This window comes from Arachis ipaensis, chromosome B10 (assembly GCF_059453495.1).
Source record: "Arachis ipaensis isolate K30076 ecotype BB chromosome B10, ASM5945349v1, whole genome shotgun sequence".
Taxonomy (NCBI): domain Eukaryota; kingdom Viridiplantae; phylum Streptophyta; class Magnoliopsida; order Fabales; family Fabaceae; genus Arachis; species Arachis ipaensis.
In genome coordinates, this window is record NC_142435.1 from 71,049,582 (window position 1) to 71,067,530 (window position 17,949).

Genomic DNA, 17,949 nt, shown 5'->3' on the forward strand with positions numbered 1-17,949 from the left:
TCAACTTAGCTTTGTGTTCTTGCCGATCCAACCTTTCGATTATCTGCTGGAGCAATTCATCAGTTGTGGGTGCTTGTGGTGTTGAAAAAGGATTATCTTTAACTGGAGCAGTAGGAAGACTTGTAGTGGCTGCTGGAAGTCTGAGGTATTTCCCGTTAGGGACATACTGATCATCCCGTGGAAGCACAGCTTTGGTGTCCCCAGCACTATAGGAGACTCCGGCTGCTGAGACCAAGGCGGGGAAAGGTAAGTTGCCCACAATTTGTACGTGTCCCATAGCATTCCGGATATGTCTTGAGAGATTCAGAGGTTGGTCTGTAAGGATGCACCATAGTAGAACGGCCATGTCTGCAGTGAAGGAGGACTCATGATTGCTCGGAAAGACGTAATGGGACATGATCTATGCCCGGACGCGAGCCTCCAAGGTAAGTGCTGAAGCCAAGATTCCCTTAGGGCGGGTACGATGGTATCCATAGATCCAACGGCTGCCAGGTAATGCGATAACTCTGAGAACGGAGTCCCAGTTAAATTGGTACCTCTGGCGCTTAAGTGCGGCTTCTTGGAAGGCGTCCATTCCTTCTGGAATAGGGGGAAGACTCAGAGATTGCTGAATGGCCTCTTCTGTGATGGGGACTTGCTTCTGCCGAACATAAACAGACTGCAGGGTTGCCATGTAGAAGTTAGAGTAGAACTCAACTACCCAAGAAAGATTGACCTGCCTTGGCTGTCTCCGTAGGAAACCCCATTTTCTTCATTCAATTTGCGGCTCAACAAAGGTAGCAATATTGGACGGGAGGATAAGAAGGTATTCATTGTTATAGTTCCTTTCTGCTAGGATAGGGAACATCTGCTCACAGTAGCGATTGGGAAATTGCGCAGTGTCCTTTGCTGGAAAGGCTTTCTCCTTTTCATCAACCTTTATTATCCTCTTAACTCTTTTTGTTGAGGGCTTGACTGCGGTTGAAGAAGGCTCTGCCACTAATGCTCTTTTAGTGCCTCTTCTTGTTGGGGTTTAGGAGTCGCTTTCTCTTTTCCTTTCTTGGTGGCCATCCTGAAAAGAGAGGAGAAAGTAAATTAAATTCAAATAGATATATAGCAAGGAAGGAAACGGAAAAGAGGGTGATGGATGCACATTAAGATATACTGACATTATCACGTGCTCGTGAGTACATGTGAAAAGCCAACAATGGAAAATAGCTAGTGCATGTAGAGATAAGTGAATGCAAGGTGTTTATTGGCATGCCGGAAAAGGGCATGAGTAGCATAGACCAAGCAATACTTTGTGACAAACCATCACGTTTGTAATGACAATTAAATTCAATTAATACAATCGTAAAGGGAAGTTGTGAAAAGCAAGCATTGAATAGTATAACAACATAGAGAAGTGCATAATGCCATTTGAGCTTTTTCACAAACACATGGCATACATGATGAATAAGGTATAGAAAATATGAAGGTGAACATGCAAGCAATCCCTTAAATAGAATAAAAATAATTGTCAAACAATTTGCAACAATCCACAAGCATATAATGAGGGATAATGACTCAAAAAATTTCTAACACCATGTAAAAGGGAAAAGAAAAAGAAAGAAAATATAAATAATGAAAAGAAAAATAATATATAAAATGATAGAAAAGAGAGGAAGGAAGAAGAAAATTGAACCTTGGTAATGGAGGTGAGAGAGAGAGAGTGATAGGTGAGATTGGAAGAAGAAGGGAGAAGGAAAAAATAAGGAGGGAAAAGAAAAATTAGGATTTGGAGGAGAGAAAGATAAGATATGTGGCAATTTTTGGATGAGCTGTGCGGCGCATGCGACGCGGCCGCGTGGGGCACGCATTCGCGTGGATGCGCTTCAAGTGTGGTGACGCGATCGCGTCGGTCACGCAGTCACGTGACCCATATTATGCTTCTGGCGCGGGTGCAGCCTCGCGCCAGCACAACTCTCTGTCCAACTTAATTTAGTTGCCAAAAATGAGGTGGCGCGATCGTGTCGGTCACGCGATCGCGTGAGTGTGCGTCCGAAAACGGATGACGCGGCCGCGTCGGCGATACGGTCGCGTGATAAGGATGGTGCCTCCAGCACCAATCCAGCATCACTCTCGCACAATATTTCATTGTGCACCCTTTTACGTCGAAAACTCAGGGCACGCGGCCGCGTGGGGCACGCAGTCGCGTGGGAGGCGATGATTCCCATGCGACGCGAACGCGTTAGCAACGCGGTCGCGTGGGTTGATTTGTGCCATTGGCACGCCTCCAGCCACACTCCAGCATAACTCTCTGTTCATTTTTATTTTTCTTTACTCTCCCTGTGAGGCGGACGCGTCGCTGATGCGATCGCGTCGCGTAGCAAAATTTTTTTTTTTTTGGAATATGTAGATGCAGATGCACGAAAGTACTACGAAAGAGAAGAGTTATTGAATAGGAAAAACTAAAAATAAAGAAAAGAACGATCATACCATGGTGGGTTGTCTCCCACCTAGCACTTTGCTTTAACGTCCGTAAGTTGGACGCTCCACTAGCTCAATCTTCTGCTATGTGGGGATCTTCCAAGAGGAAGATTTCAAGCTCCTTGTTTCTCTGTATCTTCTCGCCATGGTACAGCTTCAGGCGTTGTCCATTAACCTTAATAAGTTCAGAGCTTGAAGGATGGCTTAGGTGATAAACTCCATACGGTTTGGCCTTCTCTACTCTGTATGGACCTTCCCATCTTGATCTCAACTTGCTTGGAATGAGCCTCAGTCGAGATTTGTAAAGGAGGACTAAATCCCCAGGTTGGAACTCTTTCTTCTTAATGTTTTGATCATGTACAGCCTTCATCTTTTTCTTGTATATCCTGGAGTTTTCATAAGCTTCTAGGCGAAGGCTCTCCAGTTCCTGCAGTTGTAACTTCCTTTCAGCTCCGGCTTTCTCTGTTCCCATGTTGCACTCCTTAACTGCCCAAAACGCTCTGTGTTCTAGTTCAACTGGGAGATGACAAGCTTTTCCATAAACCAAGCGGAAAGGCCTCATCCCAATGGGTGTCTTGTATGCTGTTCTGTATGCCCATAGTGCATCTTATAGCCTGGTGCTCCAGTCTTTTCTATGAGGCTTTACTATCTTTTGCAAGATACGCTTAATTTCTCTGTTTGACACCTCAACTTGCCCATTAGTTTGGGGATGGTAAGCTGTTGCAACTTTATGAATTATCCCATGCTTCTTGGTTAATCCTGTCAGTCTCCTGTTACAAAAATGGGTGCCTTGATCGCTCACGATTGCTCGTGGTGATCCGAAGCGACATATAATATGGTTTCTCACAAAGGAAACAACAGTGTTAGCATCATCAGTGTGGGTAGGAATTGCTTCCACCCATTTGGAAACATAATCCACAGCTAACAATATATAAAAATATCCATTAGAATTTGGAAATGGACCCATGAAGTCAATGCCCCAAACAACAAAAATTTCTCAGAAAAGCATAATATGTTGAGGTATCTCATCCCTCCTGGATATATTACCGAATTTCTGGCATGGGAGACAAGATTTACAGAACTCAGCAGCGTCTCTAAAAAGGGTAGGCCACCAGAATCCACAGTCTAAGATCTTTCTAACTGTCCTTTGAGGACCAAAATGTCCTCCACTCTCAGATGAGTGACAGGCCTCTAAAATGGACTGGAATTCTGATTCAGGCACACAACGTCTAATTACTTGATCAGTGCCACATCTCCATAAATATGGGTCATCCCATATATAATATTTAGACTCGCTTTTCAGCTTGTCTCTTTGATGCTTAGAAAAATTTGGAGGAAATGTGCGGCTAACTAAATAATTAGCAACAGGTGCATACCAAGGGACTACCTCAGATACTGCTTGCAGGTTATCAAAAGAAAAATTATCATCTATAGGAGTAGAATCATCCTTAATATGCTCCAGGCGACTCAAGTGGTCTGCCACTAAATTCTGATTACCACTCCTATCCTTTATTTCTAAATCAAATTCTTGTAACAGCAGTATCCAACGTATGAGTCTTGGTTTGGATTCCTTTTTAGCTAATAAATACTTTAAAGCTGCATGGTCCGAATACACTACTACTCTAGTACCAAGTAAATAAGCTCGGAATTTATCCAGAGCAAAAACAATAGCAAAAAGCTCTTTCTCAGTAGTAGTATAATTGGACTGGGCAGTGTCTAAAGTCTTAGACGCATAAGCAATAACAAAAGGATCCTTACCTTCACGCTGAGCCAGCGCTGCTCCTACTGCATGGTTGGAAGAATCGCACATGATTTCAAATGGCTGGCTCCAGTCCGATCCTCTCACAATTGGAGCTTGAGTCAGAGCAGTCTTCAGCTTATCAAACGCTTGTTTGCAATCCTCACTGAACTCGAACTCAATATCCTTCTGCAGTAATCTGGATAAGGGAAGTGCGACCTTACTAAAGTCCTTAATAAATCTCCTGTAAAAACCTGCATGGCCAAGGAACGAACGGACTTCCCTCACAGAAGAGGGGTAAGGTAGATTAGAAATAACATTCACCTTTGCTGGGTCTATAGAAATGCCATTATTAGATACCACATGTCCTAATACGATTCCTTGTTTTACCATAAAGTGACATTTTTCAAGATTTAATACAAGATTTGTATTAACACATCTATCTAATACTCTAGATAATCCATCTAAGCAAAGGCTAAAAGAATCACCATAAACACTAAAATCATCCATAAAAACTTCCATACAGTCCTCAATAAGATCATAGAAAAGACTCATCATGCACCTTTGGAAAGTAGCTGGTGTATTGCACAAGCCAAAGGGCATTCTTTTATAAGCATAAGTCCCAAAAGGACATGTAAAAGTAGTCTTTTCCTGATCCTCAGGAGCTATATGAATCTAGAAATAACCTGTGTAACCATCTAAAAAGCAATAATGTGATTTACCTGACAGGCGATCCAGTATTTGATCAATGAATGGAAGTGGATAGTGATCCTTACGGGTAGCTTGGTTGAGACGCCTGTAATCAATGCAGACTCTCCAAGCATTCTGAAATCTAGTTGCTATGAGCTCTCCATGCTCATTCTTTACTGTAGTGACTCCAGACTTCTTGGGCACCACTTGTACTGGGCTTACCCATTCACTGTCTGAAATGGGATATATGATACCGGCTTCCAATAGTTTGGTTACTTCCTTTTTGACAACTTCCAAGATGGTGGGATTCAATCTTCTTTGGGGTTGACGGACAGGTCTTGCTTCCTTTTCTAAAAATATTCTGTGCTCACATACTTGAGGGTTGATGCCTACTATGTCTGCTAAGCTCCACCCAATTGCCTTCTTATGCTTCCTCAGCACATCAAGTAACTGCTCTTCTTGTTGAGAAGTAAGTTCTCTTGCAATGATAACTGGAAACCTCTGCTCATCTTTAAGATAAGCATATTTGAGATGTGGAGGGAGGGGTTTCAATTCTAACTTTTGATCATGGGCAGGCTCTGGATTATCTGGAGCTTGTGAAAATGACGAAGTGCCCTCATTGTCAGTTAAGAGGGTCCCCACACTTGGACCTTGTCCAGTGTGCCTCTCTTCAAACTCTTCCTTGTGAACTTCAGTTACACTTTCATCTATGACATAACACTGAAAGATAGAACAATCTTCTGGGGTTTTGTCAATGACTCCATTCAGATGGAAGATTACTATACGGCCATCTATTTCGAAGGAGTATGTTTCTGAAAAGGCATCCAATTTGAATTTTGATGTCTTCAGGAATGGTCTCCCAAGTAGGATTGATGATGGCTTATCTGAATCATTATGGGGCATCTCCAAGATATAAAAATCAGTGGGAAATGTAAGTCCTTTAATGTTCACCAAAATATCTTTAGCAACTCCAGCCACTGTAATAATGCTTTTATCTGCTAACATAAAATGAGCTGCCGACCTTTTTAAGGGAGGGAGCCTCAAAATATCATATATAGACAAAGGCATTATACTGACACATGCTCCTAAATCACACATGCAATCATAAATTACTACACCACCAATAGTACAGCTAACTATACAAGGACCTGGATCACTACATTTTTCAGGTAATCCTCCCATTAAAGCAGATATAGAACTACCTAAAGCAATAGTTTCTAATTCATTAATTTTGTCTTTATGGATACACAAGTCTTTTAGAAACTTTGCATATTTAGGTACCTACTGAATAACATCAAAAAGAGGAACAGTTACCTCAACCTTTTTGAATATTTCTACTATTTTGGGGTCGGGTTCCAGCTGCTTCCTGGGCTTCCTTGCAAGTTGTGGAAATGGAATTGGAGTAGTGTTCTCTATGGTGTCTGCGCCTTTTGGTGCTTCCTCCTGTGGTTGAGCTATTTCTTCTTCAGCTATGTCCTGTATGTCCTCTTCCTCTTCAACATCTTCTATTTCTATTACCTCTTCAGCTGATGTGTGTTCTGGTGGGCTTGGTTCCTCCTGATTCCTCTCCTGCAATGTGGTTCCAGACCTTAGGGTGATGGCATTAATGCCTCCCTTTGGATTGGGTAATGGTTAAGAGGGGATTCCAGTGGAGCTTGAAGGTTGGTTACTGGAATTTTGCGTTGATCCAATCTGTGACATAAGAGCTTGCAAAGTAGAGGTAAGACCATTCAAAATGGCGTTAATACTATTCATGTTATTTTCCATGGTCAGTTGTCTTCGTTCAAAAGATTGTAGTAGCTCTTCATTAGGAGATAAAGAAGAATGAGTAAATTGAGTTGTCTACTATTGATTGTTCTGTGGTCCTTGGTTTTGCCTCAGGTGAGGTGCTTTGTAAGGTTGATTCTGCTGCCTGTTGTTGTTATTATTCCACCTCTGATTTCCCTGATTATCTCTGCCTCCTCTGTTATTGTTGTCCCTCCAATTCTGGTTAGAATTGTCCTGCCATCCATGGTTATTATTTCCACTTTGATTGTACCCTTGGTTGGGGCGGTCATAGAAGTTATGAGTGGATGTCACCATGTTGTCTTCTTGTTGGTGCTGCGGGCATTCATCAGTGTAATGGCTATAATCAGCACAAATTCCGTAAATTCTTTGTGGGACTAGTTGTTGCTTTTGCTGTGGTGGAGGAGCTTGCTGTTGATTCAATTGCATCTGCTTCAGCAAGTTGGTCATCTCGCATATACTCTGAGCTAGAGCAGCAGTCTCTCTACTAGAGGATACTTCTGCAATGGCTTTTGAACGGCCTTGCTTTTGCCTGTGGTTCCTAGTAGATTCAGCTAAATCACTGATCAATTCCCCAGCCTCATCGGTGGTCTTATCTTGGGGCCTCATGCCCTGTGTGACATAGCTAAGCAACACTATCTTGTCAATCCTGTGGTGGGGGCATGCTTCCAGAAGATTATTGAAGCGCTCCCAGTATTCAAAGAGAGTTTCATTGTCATCCTGAACAATTGTGGAAATATCCTTCCTCAGTTTATCAGTAACTTTAGATGGAAAGAATTTCTCTAAAAACTCCTTTCCGAGTGTATCCCAGTTGGATACATTTGCCAGAGGTTGAGTGTAGTACCACTCTCTTGCTTTTCCCTCAAGAGAAAACGGGAAAGCTTTCAGCAAAATTGAAGTTTCATCAGTACCATCACGCCTGACAGTAGAACAGGCTACCTGGAAATCTCTCAAGTGCTTGATAGGCTCTTGAGCAGGTAGGCCATGAAACTTGGGCATCAAGTTTAGCAGTGCGGTCTTTATTTCAAAATCTGTAGCCACCGCTGGATGATGCGCTTGAAACGGTTGCATTGTAAAATCAGGGGCTCCTTCCTCCTGGATGGTAACTCTCCTAGCTGCCATGTCTTCTGCACGTAAAACAACCAAATCAGTAGAACGGGGGCTGGTTTCTTCCTCAAGTTCACTTTCAGATCCGCCCTCAAAGCGGACTAACCGACGCTGTTCTCGCCTTATTCGTGAAATAGTCCTTTCAATTTCAGGATCGAATATTAGCAAGCACGGATCAGGAAGTGAACGCGTCATTTGACGAAAGAAACATGCAGCTCATAGTAACAAAATAAAATAAAATGCAAATAAATAAATTCTAATTAATAACTTTAGCACTCTATTGCAACTCCCCGGCAATGGCGCCAAAAATTGATGAGGGATAGAAGTTGATGAATTAAAAATTATTAAAATAGTTACGTTGCAAATATAGTTCTTAACTCACCGAAAATCTGCCTATCAATTTAGAAATATGTCACAGAGAGTTTAAATTAAAAATTACTAGGAGTTTAAGTCCCAGGTCATCTCCCAACGAGTTGCAAAAAAGTGTGCTATTTTATTAATCAGATGTTCCAAAAAGTTGAGTTAAGTAGAGGGAAAATTAAAAAGGGAAAATTTAAATAATATGAATAAAAGCCTTGATTGGGAGTTGATTAGTTGGAATCTCTATTATTGATGGAATGATCTCAAGGTTAATTTGTAATTAATGGTTGTTCTGTTTAGTTATCCTTTACTAGGTAAGGGAAAGTTAAACAAGTTGGAATGCTAGATCTATTCACGAGTTGCAACCCACTTAGTCCAAAATCGCCCCCAGCGAAGTCTGCAGATTATGCAGATCGCACATGTCACGCGATCGCGTCATCTATGCGGACGCGTCATTCGCGCTTTTCCTTGCCACGCGTTCGCGTCGTCCACGCTACCGCGTCGCCTGAGCTTTTCCAATCCGCGCGGCCGCGTCACTGCGATTCGCTCTCCTTCACGCGGTCGCGTGAGTCATGCGACCGCGTCACTTCTCGCTGGTTATCTCCTCAAATTCTTGTGTTCCTTCCCTTTTTGCTAACTTCCTTTCCAATCTCCAGCTCATTCATGCCCTATAAAGTCTGAAACACTCAACACACAGATCACGGCATCGAATGGAATAAAGGAGAATTAAAAATACATAATTAAAGTTTCTAGGAAGCAGTTTTCAAACATGTTATAAATTCAGGAAAGGATTATAATTTCATGCTAATTTAATGAATAAGTGGGTAAGGATCATGATAAGACCACACAATTAAACACAATATAAAACATAAAATAGTGGTTTATCACCCTCTAATGCTAGTCTTTCCTTAGGAGTTGATTAGGACTTGAGGAATCAAGTTGATTAGTCCACTTGACTTTCCTTTATTTAGTAAGGGTTAACTAAGTGGGAGCAATGAACAATTCTCATCACAATTGATAAGGATAACTACGATAGGATGTCCATTTTTCATACCTTGCTAAGAGTTTTCTTAATTATTAATTTACTTTCTTGCAATTTATTTTTCTTGTTCCTTATTCAAAAGCCCCAAAAAGATAATCTTCCATAACCAATAATAAATACATCTCCCTGCAATTCCTTGAGAGACCACCCGAGGTTTAAATACTTCGGTTTAATTTTATTGGGTTTGCTTTAGTGACAAATAAGTTTTTGTACGAAAGGATTATTGTTTGTTTAGAAACTATACTTGCAATGAGAACTTATTTGTGAATTCTTTACTAGCAAAAGTCCGTTCGTCAAAATGGCGCCGTTGCCGGGGACTTGCAAACATGTGCCTTATTAATTGTTATTGTAAATATTTGCTTTTTGCTTGTTTATTTGTTTTTGTTTTTGTTTTTAATTTTTATTAGCTACTATGAATTCTCACCCCTGTCGCTTTGAGTTTGGTTCCAACGTTGTTGTAAGGAATGGGCGCTATAATGAGAACATGCGTCAAAGTTGGAATAATCAAGGATGGGAGGAGGCACAAGGATTTAATCAACCCTCTTGGCGACAACCCCCTCCAATGCACTATAACCAACAACCATTCTATGATGCATACCAAGACAATAGTTATGGAGGACCTTTTCGTGACAACCAACCTCCACCAAATTACTATGGTCAAGAGCCATTCCGAGGTGCGTACCAAGATGATAGATATGGTGGACCCCCTTATAGTTACCAACAAGCCCCACCCTATGCTTATGAACTTCCTCCTCAATATAGCTCTGAACCACCACACTCACAAGCCCCCCTACTGCCAAATACCCTCACATGATCCTAACTCTTATCCACCCAATCAACCACACTATGAGTCATATGAACCATATATAGAACTACTCCCATATGCACCATGTTCATATCCATCGAGCCAAGAGCCATATGATCCTAATCATGAAATCCGAGCAGAACAAGAATCACAGGATCGTCTCAAGGAAACAGTGGATCAATTTCATGCAACCCTTCATCAACTGGAGCAAGCGATAAATCAATTAGCTTCCCGACGTTCGGACACTCAAGGAACCCCCATGGCTTCATGTGGAGAATCTAATGAAGAACGTAGCATGAAGGAGACACTTAAAACTCCGGTGGACAGTAAGGAGCATGACTTTGTATTGGAACAAGTGGAGGAAGCCAGAATTATTGAAGAAAAAGAATTGGTTGAAGACTTAGGAGATGCTGAACCTCCATGGGAATCAAGAGTTGTAGAAAATTCCGCCAAGAAATTTGCAATTGATGCTAAGGAGGATAGTGCACAACCCCAAGGCATGTACCTTATGAAGAAATGGACGGAACAGATCAAGAAGCAAGTTTCCTTGGTAATGATGATCATGAATCAAGCTCTCCTAGTGATGAACTTGCATCCATAATTGAACTCTTTGAGCTTGAAGAATCTTCCCCAAGTGAATATGAAGATGATGTGGAGGTAGATTTTTCTCAACCTCCAACTTATTACTTGAGTGACGGGGAAGAAGTAGAAGACTTTGATCAAGACGCGATTGTAGTTGAAGAGGTTTGCATGGAGGTGGCAGAATTCACAAAAGAGTACAAGGGAGTGGAGCTTGCAAGACCACTGGAAACACCTCTCCCAAGGCCATTACCACCCAATACAAACTTCAAGTGGGTAAAATACTTAGCCTTTATCTTTACCTTCCTACTTGAATATGGTTTGCTTGAAACCGATGGCCATGTTAGAGCTCTTTGTGGCTTTAAGAGTAAGAGGGAGATGATTAGTAATAGGAGTTGGCATGCAAGGTTCAATATGGTTCCACACTCCAAATTGAGGTGCAAGGATTGGTATAGAGCTCGATTGAATGGGTTTCGAAAGATGTTTGGGTATCTCAGTGAAAATTCATATTGTGTACTGCCCGGTTGGAACAATATAGATCAAAACAAAGACGGGTACAAAAGCAAGGTTTGGGATCTTGAAATTCGTTCTGATAATCAACACTCATGGAGCCTGATCACCTGTTTTAACTTGCTCGAAGGTTTTTCGTGCCTAGTTTAGGATCCCGGAGGCCACTGGAATTGCAAACGTTGGTGGAGATTTCTGGATGAGTTCAAGCATAAGGCACCATGACAAGGAGCTCATCAAATGTCCAACTTAAGGACTTTAACTAAAAGTGCTAGGTGGGAGACAACCCACCATGGTATGATCGTTCTTTTTCAATCTTAGTTTTATTTTATTTTGTTTTATTCTTAGTTTTATTTTATTCTATTTTCCCTAGTGTCATTCATAACATCTGCATCAACATCTCCATTTTACATTCTGCATACTGCATTAAAAAAAAACACCACGCGTGCGCGTAGGCCATGCATGGGCGTCGATCCCAAATCGACGTCTCCATCCAACAACCAGAAATTTGGGCTGGAATCGTGCGGCTGGTGTGCGATAGGCACAAATTGGCCCACACGTTTGATGACAAGTCATCTTAGCCTAGTTTTACTAGTCTTTTTCTTTTGTTTTCACTTGAATTATGCACTTTCTTGAGCTACAAGCAAGCCAATTTAGGTAGATTTTCATGCTTCCTTTGATTTGATCAACCATAGATAAATTAATGCAATTTCATGAGGTTTGATGCCATAATTGTTACATATTAAGATAAAATGAATATCTCATGATTTTGAGCATAGCTTTGATGTGTTTGGTTGATTATGATAGGTGAAGAAAGCTTGGAGAAAGGTTGAAGCAAGAAGGAATGGCTAGGAGTAAAGGGAGGACAATGGAATAAGTGAAATTGAACCAGGAAGCAAAAAGCTGGACCTAAAGTTAGCCTCAAACTTTTGCACAAACTTTTGGGTGAAAAGTTAGCCCCAACGTTAGACCCCTAACTTTTGGGCTAACGTTGGCACATGAAAATCACTCCTTGGGCACCAAAAGTTTGCGCCAACGTTAGACCCCTAACTTTTGGGCTAACGTTGGCACATGAAAATCACTCCCTGGGCACCAAAAGTTTGCGCCAATGTTAGACCCCTAACTTTTGGGCTAACGTTGGCACATGAAAATACCCCCTGACCACCAAAAGTTTGCGCCAACGTTAGACCCCTAACTTTTGGGCTAACGTTGGCGCCATAAGTGCACAAGGTAAAGCCAACGTTGGAGCAAAAGTTAGACCCCTAACTTTGGCACCAACGTTGGTATCAGCAGATTATGGTAGCTGATATGAAAAGTTCCCCTAACTTTTGCTCAAACTTTTACTCCAACTTTTGCAAAACTCCAACCCGGTTCAATTGGTTCACTTTGGTTCCTCTCCAAACTCCAAGAGCAATCAACCAAGGCCTCTTTCAACCCAATTCCACCAAGAGCAAAGGCCCAACTCAAGGCTTGAAGATCATTTTGAAGAAAGTGTATAAATAGGAGAGAATTCAAGTTTTCGGGGAGCTTTCCTTTAGAATTTTCATAATAGTTTTCAGAGAGCTTTGGATATTGAGTGATCTTTAATTTCTTAGTTTCGGGGAAGGAGAATTCCATTCTCTTCCTCTGAGTTTTATTTGCTTTCAATTTCAATTTCAATTACACTTGTCTTGGATCTTGGGTTGAAGAATTGAAGGAATTCTGTTTCAATCTCATCCTTGGATATCTCTGTTTATTTACTGCAATTGAATTTCCGTTTCTGTTACTTGCTTCTCATCTACTTTCCTTGCAATTTACAATTCCCTTGCAATTGTTCTTGTTGGATCTAGGAAGGCATTGAGATCTAGACTTGGTTTTCTAGTCTCTGGGCCCTAAGATCTGAATTCCTAATTTACATTTTATTTCTTGCTTTTAATGTTCATTTACTTTACTACTTCAAGATCCGATTCAACCCAAACCTTCTTTTACTCTTTTGTTTGATGCAAGTTACTTTTCTTTGTTTAATTTCTGCAAATCCAACTCCTAATCCCCTTTACATTTTGAGCCATTTACATTTCTTGCACTTTAAGATTTCGCAATTTACATTTCTTGCACTCTAAGTTTCTGCCATTTAATTTCTTGTTCTTTAAGATTCAGCAATTTAATTTCCAGCTCTCTTTAATTTCATGCAATTTAAATTCTGCAAATCACAAATCACCCAACCAAATCTTGATTCGCTTGACTAAATCAACCACTAAACTAAAATTGCTCAATCCTTCAATCCCTGTGGGATCGACCTCACTCCCGTGAGTTTTTATTACTTGATGCGACCCGGTGCACTTGCCGGTTAGATTGGTGTTGTTTTGGAGAGATTCGTTTCTCCACCAAAATAGCCCATCAACGTTTGCGTCAATGACGCGTACGCGTCACTTTCATTTTAGCACACCATGCGTGGGCATGCGCGACGCGCACGCGTCGCATGCAAATTTTTGTCCCCTCAAATGAAACAGAGAGTTGTGCCAAAACGACGCTGGACTCGTGTGTTTAGCATAATTCTGGTCGACGCGTACGCATGCCTCATACGTATGCATCATCTTCATTTATCCTGTTTCACGCGTTCGCATCCATGACGCGTACGTGTCGTTGGATTTTTTCCTCAACGATGCTCACGCGTGATCCACGCATACACATGGATTTAAAATTTGATAACCCCCTGACGCAAGAACCCTAGCCACCCTCGCGTGCTTTCCCCTTCCCTCTCTCAACGTTCTCCCTTCTCCTCCTCCCACCCTCCATCGCAGCAACCACCTCCCACCACAAAACCTCCATCGCAGTGCCCAGACCGCCGCTGACACCGCCACCCCCTCTTCCAGCCTCCCCCCACCCCTCAACGTCACCTTCTCTCTCTTCTCCTCCATAACCACCACTCACCAACCAACACCACCACCCACGAACCACCATGACCCACACCCCCGCCGCCACCGTTACCGACACCTGACTGCCGCCGTTCGACCATTCTCTCTCTCCCTATTCTTCTCATCCCCTTCCCCCTATTCCCCTTCTCACCTTCCCCCTACCCCAAGCCACTGCGGGCAGAACCGGAGCCACTGTGCCACCACCACCAGAACCGCCGTACCATTCCTTCTCTCTCTACGTTTCCAACTCCATCACCACCTACCCAGGTTTCGCTGCTTTCTTCCCTACCCCACAATTTCTTTTCTATTCAAGTTAGTCAATTAGCATCATTTACATTCTGTTCAATTTAGGTTAGTTAGATATGCATGTTTCGTAGTGGATTCTAGGTGGTTAGGTAGCTAGGTTGTGGTTAGAGGATTTAGGTCTGATAAGTGCTCCGTTCCAGCTGATTAAATTATTTGATTTTCCCATTTGGCCTTGCTCTTTGAATTAGTTCGATATGCTGTGCCCTGTGCTGACTTGTTATTGATGCTATGTTCATAGTTCATTATTTGCCTTTGACACTGGTTTCTTGTTGCTGCTGCGTATTATCCGAATTTGATCCTATCTGAGTTGATTTGATTACTTGATAATTGGATTGTTCATGTCTAATTTTAGTAAAATTCAAATCTGAGTTAGTATTGCTATTCGATTCCTGTTGCAAGTTGGTCTTCATTATTAATTCAGTGAATTTACTTCCTTGAATACATATCTCTTGCTATCGCTTGCTTTCTGAATTTGATGAAGCTAGGCTAATTGCATCTACCTGCCTATTGCTGTTTTGGATTTGCTCAATTGCTACATTCTTCTGAATTTTCATATGATTTTAATGCTTGTCATGGCTACTGCTTTCATAAGAAATCCAAACTGCTAAACTGAGTTTAGGCCTAGCCTGCTACTTTCTTCTGTTTTCTAATGTCTAAGTCACATGAGTTACCTTGTTCTTCATGCTGTTGCCTTATATCTATATTCATGTGCTAATTGACAACGCTGGCTTATTGCATGATTCTTGTTGCTATTTTTCTACAATTTCATTTGCTTCATCAAGTGCTCCATTTTAATTTCCATTTCAATCCCGCACTTGAATCTTTCAACTCAATCATGGTTGATTGTTGCTTACCTTAGTCTAATGCTGCTATTCTGGTTGATATTCTACCTTGAGTCTATCTTGATTGATAATACTGATCAATGCCATTTTACTTGCTAGTTTGGTATAACTTGTTCTAAGATTCATATCAGCTGCTAATCCTGTTTGAAAGTGCTACTGCTTGCATTATTCTGCTGTTTGATTTCCAGGAACATCCCTTTTTACTGCCGAAATGCTGCCCAATTTTTTTCTAGAAAAAAAAACTGTTTCACTTAACTTTCACTCATGATTTGACTTTGGCACTTTTGACAATGCAATTTACTTTGTTTACACCAAAGCCATTTCATGAGATACTAGGCTCGCATTTCCATTCCATTTGGTTCCCTTCTTCATTGCATTCATTGTTGATGATTTTACTTCTCTTTGTGCTTTCTTTACCTGATTTATCATCAATACTCTGTATTATTTGCTTGAATGTGAGTTGCTTGTCCTTTAATCTTGTGAACTTCTGTTTGCTAGGAACTACAGTACCATGCCACTAATTTTAACTTTCCTTTTTACCTCTTGATTTCCTCGACTTCTTAACTTTTCTCTTAGTTTACATTAACCCCTTTCAACCCCTTTCATGGCATGTCTATTGTTGTTTCTTCATAAACAAGCATTCCGTATTTCATTTAATAGTTTTAGATTGTGATTTCTAATTGAATTCTTTGAATTTTACCTTACATACAGTCCAACATTCTATATCTTTTTGACTCACTTCATGCTTTGGCTTTTATTCCGCTTTTGCCCTTCTACTGCTTGAATTGCTTGCTTACTATTTGTCTTCCTGTTTTTCTTCTTTGGTTTGATAAATTATATCCTGGAAACTCTATTTTTCAGGATGTCTAATCCAAAAGGGAAAGGCAAAGCTAAATCCGGCACCGGTAAAAGGAAAAGAGGACAGTCATCTGTTGCTCTGACAGATATTCTGCATGATGATTCCTGGCGTGAGAAGAACTTCACTCCGCAGGAAAAAGAAGATCAACTACTGCCTACGACAGATCCAATCAAGTTTGCAGCAATCGCTACTGTGAACTGAAATATCCGGTCTTTGCGGAAAAGAGGCACCTATACTTGGAAAGGACCCTCAGAATTCCAGCTGAATTACAACAGTACACTATAGAGTAAATCAAACAGAGAGGCTGGTTCTTTCTAGAGAGGAACTTGACTGTGGTTAATGCATCCAGGGTCCGGAAATTCTACTGCAACTATTACAAGACGACCCTGGATGTAGTACAGCTAAGAGGGAAACAGATTTTAGTTACTGAGGAGTCCATTGAAGATATTCTCCATTTCCAGCCTAAATCAGATGAGCCAGATGGTTATCAGTAGGCTGAGAAATCCATGAGGTTTATGAGCTTTGATTGGGAGGTAGTAAAGCGCACCATAGCCATTGATCCTGCTGTTCCTTGGGTTATGGGTAAGTCGAGGGTAAACCCAAAGGGCATCAAGATTATTTATTTTAATGATGAGGCTCGGCTATGGCAACAAATCTTGAGCAAGTATGTTATGCCGAGCACTCACGAGACAGAGGTGCCAGCTGCCATGATAACTCTCATCTGGTGCGTTATGGAAGGCAAGGACATGTACCTTCCACGATTCATCCGGCAGTACATGGCTAGGGTTCATGTTCGAGGCACTCTGCCATTCCCCTATCTGATTACCCAGATGGGCCGCCGAGCTGAGGTACCCTGGGAGCTTGAGGACGAGAGGCCACTGATGATCAGACTTTTGACGGTTTAGAATTCACAAATGAATTCTCGTTGCAAGTATAGTTTCTAAACAAATCTATAATCCTTTCATGCAAAATATTGTTTGTCACTAGTACAAACCCCTAAAATTATAAACCAAAGTATTGAACATCGGGTCGTTCTCCCTAGGAATTATAATAAAGTGTTCTTATTATTGGTTATGGAGTATGTTTGGGGTTTTGAGATTTTAGACAATAAATATAAATAGCAAAGAAAATAAACTAACAACTAACAAAGCTCTTGGCTAGATGTGAGTACTAGAAGTCCCATCCTAGTTATCCTCCTCAATTGTGACCACAAATTATCCATTGCTATCACTTCGTTAACCTCTAATCATGGAGAAAAGTCAAGTGGATGAATCAACTTGATTCCACAAGTCCTAGCCAACTTCCAAGGGAAAGACTAGCATTAGTAGTATCCAAATCAATTAGCAACTTCTAATTTTCAATCAACAAAGGAATTAGATAACTCAAGCGTCACTAATTACTCCACCTAGGCGAAGAGGAATAAAATCTACACTAAAATCCAACCAAGCATTTTATCAAACACTTGGAAGGCATAAAAGGAAAGCATAGTAAAATTGCAAGGAAAGTAAATCTACACTACTCAATTGCAAGGAATTAAACAACAACAAATCAAATGAACAATAAAGGAACATGAAAACATAAGTTGCATTGAAATGAAAATAGAAGAAACAAAAGTGCATGAACATAAAAGTAAAGAATTACAAGAATTAAATACTAAACTAGAGAGAGGAGATGTAGAAGAAGAAGAATTTCAAAAGAAAAAGTAAATCAAAGCATGAAATTAACCTAGATCTAAAAATTCCTAATCTAGATCTGACCTACTCCTAATTCTAGAGAGAAGAGAGAGATTCTCTCTCTAGAAACTAACTAAAACTAATCCTAATGTGTGTGTATGTGCTAAAAATATGAGTGAATGATGCCTTCCCCTTCAATTCTTGGTCCTTTTATGTATTTTGGGCACCAAAGTTGGTTGAATTGGGCCCCACAGCTCTCAGAAATCGCTGGGCACATTTTCTATTTAAAAATTCACGTTCACCCATCGGCGCGT

The 17,949-nt window shown here is 41.0% G+C and overlaps 1 non-coding gene across 1 annotated transcript; it reads left to right on the forward strand.

Annotated features, from left to right (window-relative positions):
* The first annotated feature begins 7,307 nt into the window (after positions 1 to 7,307).
* On the forward strand, positions 7,308 to 7,414 carry LOC148580369 (small nucleolar RNA R71). Its single transcript, XR_015894772.1, has one exon. It is a non-coding gene; the product is annotated as a small nucleolar RNA R71 (small nucleolar RNA).
* Positions 7,415 to 17,949: the final 10,535 nt, after the last annotated feature.